A 7,500-nucleotide genomic window follows, 5' to 3' on the forward strand; every position below is an offset into this window, starting at 1 on the left:
ACATACCCATTTTTGCTTTCCGAGATAATGTTCTCGACTTCCACACATTTTTCAAGGCTCCCAAAATTTTCGCCCCCTCCCCCACCCTATGATCCACTTCCGCTTCCATGGTTCCATCCGCTGACAGATCCACTCCCAGATATCTAAAACACTTCACTTCCTCCAGTTTTTCTCCATTCAAACTCACCTCCCAATTGACTTGACCCTCACCCCTACTGTACCTAATAACCTTGCTCTTATTCACATTTACTCTCAACTTTCTTCTTCCACACACTTTACCAAACTCAGTCACCAGCTTCTGCAGTTTCTAAAATGATAATATAATCCAGAGATAATTTCTAAAATGATAACATAATTCAAAGATAATTTCTAAAATAATACTATAATTCAAAGATATAATATGTTGGTAGAGAGTGGATATCACCTTGGTGTCTCTTGGAACAAGTTATGAACGTTTTGGCAAATGGACTGAGGATTGGAACTGGTAAATATATATATATATATATATATATATATATATATATATATATATATATATATATATATATATATATATATATATATATATATATATATATATTGATTCGTCAATCACATTCGCACTAGAAAAAAGTACAGGCAAGGGTGTACAAGATCCTCCACAGCTCGGGAAGGGGCTAACTCGCACCATCCATCCACCCCGCCACCGTCAACTCCTGCTGTTCGAGATCCCTCGTCCCTAGGGTTGCAGTACGACACCACAAACTCATGGAGCCCATCCCATTAAGTTCATTAAATTGTTTATTACAATTTCCATCATTAACATCATAAATATAATTATCATTATCATTATTATCATTGTTATTAATATCTATCTATCATCAATATCATTACTATCATTTTATTTCTATCATTCTTATTATTATTATTATTATCATTAGTGTTATTATTATTATTATTATTATTATTATTATTATTATTATTATTATTATTATTATCATTTATCATTATAATTATCATTATTGTATCATTATCATTTTTAATTTCTTCTTTTGGCTAATTGGACTAAGTAGGTATGATAATTGTAAGAATCTTTATCTCTTTAAGTAATGAATATGATCCTTGAATTATAAGTAATTTACTTTTACTTTTAAGTGACTGCCAAACATGCATACGACCTTTGTTAAGTACAGATCAATCTGTTTTTTTAAGTGATCAAAAGTAACTTAAGTGAGCATACAAGTATATCACAGATGTCCTTCAGTACTTTTCATAAGTATTCTACTCACTTAACATTTAAGTACCGTCGTTTAAGTCACTTATAGAATGGGTTATTGAAAGGTTCCTGAGGATTTGAAACTTTTTGGAGCGTTTTCTGATCGACGACTTCCTGCCCGAAGGTACGACCCTTGAGAACGATGGTACGACCCCTTGAGCACGACGGTACGACCATTGAGTACGATGGTACGACCCCTTGAGTACGATGGTACGACCCCTTGAGCACGACGGTACGACCCTTGAGTACGATGGTACGACCCCTTGAGTACGATGGTACGACCCCTTGAGCACAACGGTACGACCCCTTGAGTACGACGGTACGACCCTTGAGCGATGGTACGACCCTTGAGCACGACGGTACGACCCTTGAGCACGACGGTACGACCCCTTGAGTACGATGGTACGACCCTTGAGCACGATGGTACGACCCCTTGAGTACGACGGTACGACCCTTGAGAACGATGGTACGACCCCTTGAACACGACGGTACGACCATTGAGAACGATGGTACGACCCCTTGAACACGACGGTACGACCCCTTGAGTACGACGGTACGACCCCTTGAGTACGACGGTACGACCCTTGAGAACGATGGTACGACCCTTGAGTACGACGGTACGAGCCTTTGAACACGACGGTACGACCCTTGAGTACGATGGTACGACCCTTGAACACGGCGGTACGACCCTTGAACACGGCGGTACGACCCTTTGAGCACGATGGTACGACCCTTGAGCACGATGGTACGGCACTTGAGCAGGATGGTACGACCCTTGAGCACGACGGTACGACCCTTGAGAACGATGGTACGACCCTTGAGAACGATGGTACGACCCTTGAGCACGATGGTACGACCCCTTGAGTACGATGGTACGACCCTTGAGTACGACGGTACGAGCCTTTGAACACGACGGTACGACCCTTGAGTACGATGGTACGACCCTTGAACACGGCGGTACGACCCTTGAACACGGCGGTACGACCCTTTGAGCACGATGGTACGACCCTTGAGCACGATGGTACGGCACTTGAGCAGGATGGTACGACCCTTGAGCACGACGGTACGACCCTTGAGAACGATGGTACGACCCTTGAGAACGATGGTACGACCCTTGAGTACGATGGTATGACCCTTGAGTACAAAGGTACGATCCCTGAGCACGACGGTACAAACGTTGTGGTCAAGGGTCGTACCGTCGTGCTCAAGGGGTCGTACCCGTCGTGCTCAGGGAGTCGTACCGTCGTGCTCAAGGGGTCGTACCGTCGTGCTCAAGGGCTCGTACCGTCGTGCTCAAGGGGTCGTACCGTCGTGCTCAAGGGCTCGTACCGTCGTGCTCAAGGGATCGTACCGTCGTGCTCAAGGGTCGTACCGTCGTGCTCAAGGGATCGTACCGTCGTGCTCAAGGGCTCGTACCCGTCGTGCTCAAGGGGTCGACCCGTCGTGGTCAAGGGGTCGTACCGTCGTGCTCAAGGGCTCGTACCGTCGTGCTCAAGGGGTCGTGCCGTCGTGCTCAAGGGGTCGTACCGTCGTGCTCAAGGGGTCGTACCAACTAACAACGGTACGTACTTATATGTACTTATAAGTACAAGTTACAGAGACTTAGTGTACTTTAGAAGTATATCAAATACAGTACAGAGTATGAGAATGTAATGTACCATAGTGTCTAAGTGTATGGTACAATCCCTCAGTGTACCGTCACCGGTGAGGGGTACATGTGTACCATAGTGTCTGAGTGTATGGTACAATCCCTCAGTGTACCGTCATCGGTGAGGGGTACATGTGTACCATAGTGTCTAAGTGTATGGTACAATCCCTCAGTGTACCGTCACCCGTGAAGGGTACATGTGTACCATAGTGTCAAAGTGTATGGTACAATCCCTCAGTGTACCGTCACCCGTGAGGGGTACATGTGTACCATAGTGTCTAAGTGTATGGTACAATCCCTCAGTGTACCGTCACCGGTGAGGGGTACATGTGTACCATAGTGTCTAAGTGTATGGTACAATCCCTCAGTGTACCGTCATCCGTGAGGGGTACATGTGTACCATAGTGTCTAAGTGTATGGTACAATCCCTCAGTGTACCGTCACCGGTGAGGGGTACATGTGTACCATAGTGTCTAAGTGTATGGTACAATCCCTCAGTGTACCGTCACCGGTGAGGGGTACATGTATATATGTACCATAGTGTCTAAGTGTATGGTACAATCCCTCAGTGTACCGTCACCGGTGAGGGGTACATGTGTACCATAGTGTCTAAGTGTATGGTACAATCCCTCAGTGTACCGTCACCCGTGAGGGGTACATGTGTACCATAGTGTCTAAGTGTATGGTACAATCCCTCAGTGTACCGTCACCGGTGAGGGGTACATGTGTACCATAGTGTCTAAGTGTATGGTACAATCCCTCAGTGTACCGTCACCGGTGAGGGGTACATGTATATATGTACCATAGTGTCTAAGTGTATGGTACAATCCCTCAGTGTACCGTCATCCGTGAGGGGTACATGTGTACCATAGTGTCTGAGTGTATGGTACAATCCCTCAGTGTACCGTCACCGGTGAGGGGTACATGTGTACCATAGTGTCTAAGTGTATGGTACAATCCCTCAGTGTACCGTCATCCGTGGGGGGTACATGTGTACCATAGTGTCTAAGTGTATGGTACAATCCCTCAGTGTACCGTCATCCGTGAGGGGTACATGTGTACCATAGTGTCTGAGTGTATGGTACAATCCCTCAGTGTACCGTCACCTGTGAGGGGTACATGTGTACCATAGTGTCTAAGTGTATGGTACAATCCCTCAGTGTACCGTCACCGGTGAGGGGTACATGTGTACCATAGTGTCTGAGTGTATGGTACAATCCCTCAGTGTACCGTCACCGGTGAGGGGTACATGTGTACCATAGTGTCTAAGTGTATGGTACAATCCCTCAGTGTACCGTCACCGGTGAGGGGTACATGTGTACCATAGTGTCTGAGTGTATGGTACAATCCCTCAGTGTACCGTCACCGGTGAGGGGTACATGTGTACCATAGTGTCTGAGTGTATGGTACAATCCCTCAGTGTACCGTCACCGGTGAGGGGTACATGTGTACCATAGTGTCTAAGTGTATGGTACAATCCCTCAGTGTACCGTCATCCGTGAAGGGTACATGTGTACCATAGTGTCATTGGTCTACGGTACAGCTCTAAATGTACCGCTACATGCGAGGCTACAGGTACAATGTGACGTGTGACAGGTGCCTGGGTTTCAACTATACAAAAGTGGGGTTCGAACCCCTGTATTCTTTCCTGTATATATACATTGGACCATTGTGGTAAATGTCTGTTATATAAACGCATTTGCTATTGAGTTCTACGATGCCTGGCGTGGAATAGAGATAGATTTAGATGCTTCTAAAGCCATTAGATCATCCCTAAGACGTTCCAAATGGAGGACCGAGTCTCGAAGGGGATTCGAACCCTTCCACTAAAGTGTTACCGTGAAAAACATACAAACACCCTCGTCAATCCTGGGGAAAAAAAAGGGAGGGAAGGGGGAGAAATGAACTAGCAATGGCTATGAATATCATTCGTCGTTCATCCTGGGTTATAATTTCAATCTTTTTTTTTTTTTTCTATCATGCCAAACTGTAGTGGGTCTTAACGACCAATTTGCTAACGACCCTGAAGTCGTTTGGTGACGTAACTGTATATAGATTGGCTCCACAAACGATGAAAAAAAAAAAGATCCATTGAACATTCATATATATATATATATATATATATATATATATATATATATATACACAAATATAAACGTATATACGTATATACGATGCTGTTTCGTGTAGGGCGCGGTAGCGACGGAAATGGATGAAAGCAGGCAATTATGAATATGGACATGTGTATACATGTGTGTATGTGTATGTATATGAATATATATATATATATATATATATATATATATATATATATATATATATATATATATATATATATATATATATATATGCGTATATGTTGCTGATATGTATATATGTGCGTGTAGGGGCGTTCATGTATATATATGTATATGAGTGGATGGGCCATTCTTCGTCTGTTTCTTGGCGCTACCTCGCTGACGCTGGAAACGGCGATCAAGTATGATTATATATATATATATATATATATATATATATATATATATATATATATATATATATATATATATATATATATATATATATATTACCTTTCCATCTATTACGTATATGTGACAGCAACGACAATAGTTTCCCCCCTCCCCACAACTACACGACACACATACACGGTCGTAAGCGTCGTCTCATACACCCCCCAACCCCCTCTGTCAACGACAACACACACACACACACGCACACACACACACACACACATACACACACACACACACGTACACACACACATCTCCCCCTTGTCGTTCTGTCTCCCTGTCGTTTCAAAAAAAAGAGCCCACGACGACAAACACACACCTCTCTCTCTCTCCCCTCGCAACGACATCTTTAGAAATTGAGGAAGTGTTGAACTGTGCGACCAACACGACAGAGAGAAGGGGGGGAGAAGGGGGGGAAGGGGGTCGTAGTGTGTCGTGTATCGCAAGTTGGGGCGGGGGGACGACGACGACAATGATGTGGACCCCCCCCTCCTCCCTCTCCCTCCTCTGTACGACCAACACGACAGAGAGAAGGGGGGAAGGGCGGGAAGGAGGGAAGGGCGGGGGGAAGGTCGTAATGTGTCGTGTATCGCAAGTTGGGGCGGGGGGACGACGACGACAATGATGAGGACCCCCCCCCTCCTACCCCCTCCCTCTCCCTCCTCTGTACGACCAACACGACAGAGAGAAGGGGGGGGGAAGGGCGGGAAGGAAGGGGGGGGAGGGGGGAAGGTCGTAATGTGTCGTGTATAGCAAGTTGGGGCGGGGCGACGACGACGACGACAATGATGAGGACACCCCCCCTCCTCCTCATCCCTCCCCCTCCCCCCCGGGGGGGGGACGACGACGACAATGATGAGCCCTCCCCCCTACCCCATCCCCCCTCCTCCCTCCCCCCCCCGTGTCGTGTTCTGGACACGACAGGTTTCCTTGAGACGACACAGGGTGCCATGCACGTCTCCCGTCGTAACTTCTTTTATTTCCATTTTTTTTTACGTCAAGTTCCTGCGATGTCACGTAACCCAGTACAGACGTGAGTCTCTCTGCGATACGTCAGTGACGTAAGACCCACGAATTGCAAAATCCGTTTGACGTAACTTTCAAAATCATTTTGACGTAACTTTCAAAATCCTTTTGACGTAACTTTCAAATGTTTTCTTGACGTAACTTTCAAAATATTTTTGACGTAACTTTCAAAATTCGTTTGACGTAACTTTCAAAATCCGTTTGACGTAACTTTCAAAATCCTTTTGACGTAGCTTTCAAAACCCTGACGTAACTCTTAAAATCCTTTTGACGTAACTTTCAAAATCATTTTGACGTAACTTTCAAAATCATTTTGACGTAACTTTCAAAATCATTTTGACGTAACTTTCAAAATCCTCCTGACGTAAGTTTCAAAATCCTTCTGACGTAACTTTCAAAATCATTTTGACGTAACTTTCAAAATCTTTTTGACGTAACTTTCAAAATCCTTTTGACGTAACTTTCAAAATCATTTTGACGTAACTTTCAAAATCATTTTGAAGTAACTTTCAAAATCATTTTGAAGTAACTTTCAAAATCTTTTTGACGTAACTTTCAAAATCCTTTTGACGTAGCTTTCAAAACCCTGACGTAACTCTTAAAATCCTTTTGACGTAACTTTCAAAATCATTTTGACGTAGCTTTCAAAATCATTTTGACGTAACTTTCAAAATCATTTTGACGTAACTTGCAAAATCCTCCTTACGTAACTTTCAAAATCCTTCTGACGTAACTTTCAAAATCATTTTGACGTAACTTTCAAAATCATTTTGACGTAACTTTCAAAATCTTTTTGACGTAACTTTCAAAATCTTTTTGACGTAACTTTCAAAATCCGTTTGACGTAACTTTCAAAATCTTTTTGACGTAACTTTCAAAATCCTTTCGACGTAACTTTCAAAATCCTTCTGACGTAACTTTCAAAATCTTGACGTAACTTTCAAAATCTTTTTGACGTAGCTTTCAAAATCCTGACGTAACTTTCAAAATCATTTTGACATAACTTTCAAAATTTTTCTTGACGTTACTTTCAAAATCTTTTTGGCGTAGCTTTCAAAATC

This window comes from Panulirus ornatus, chromosome 5 (genome assembly GCF_036320965.1).
Source record: "Panulirus ornatus isolate Po-2019 chromosome 5, ASM3632096v1, whole genome shotgun sequence".
Taxonomy (NCBI): domain Eukaryota; kingdom Metazoa; phylum Arthropoda; class Malacostraca; order Decapoda; family Palinuridae; genus Panulirus; species Panulirus ornatus.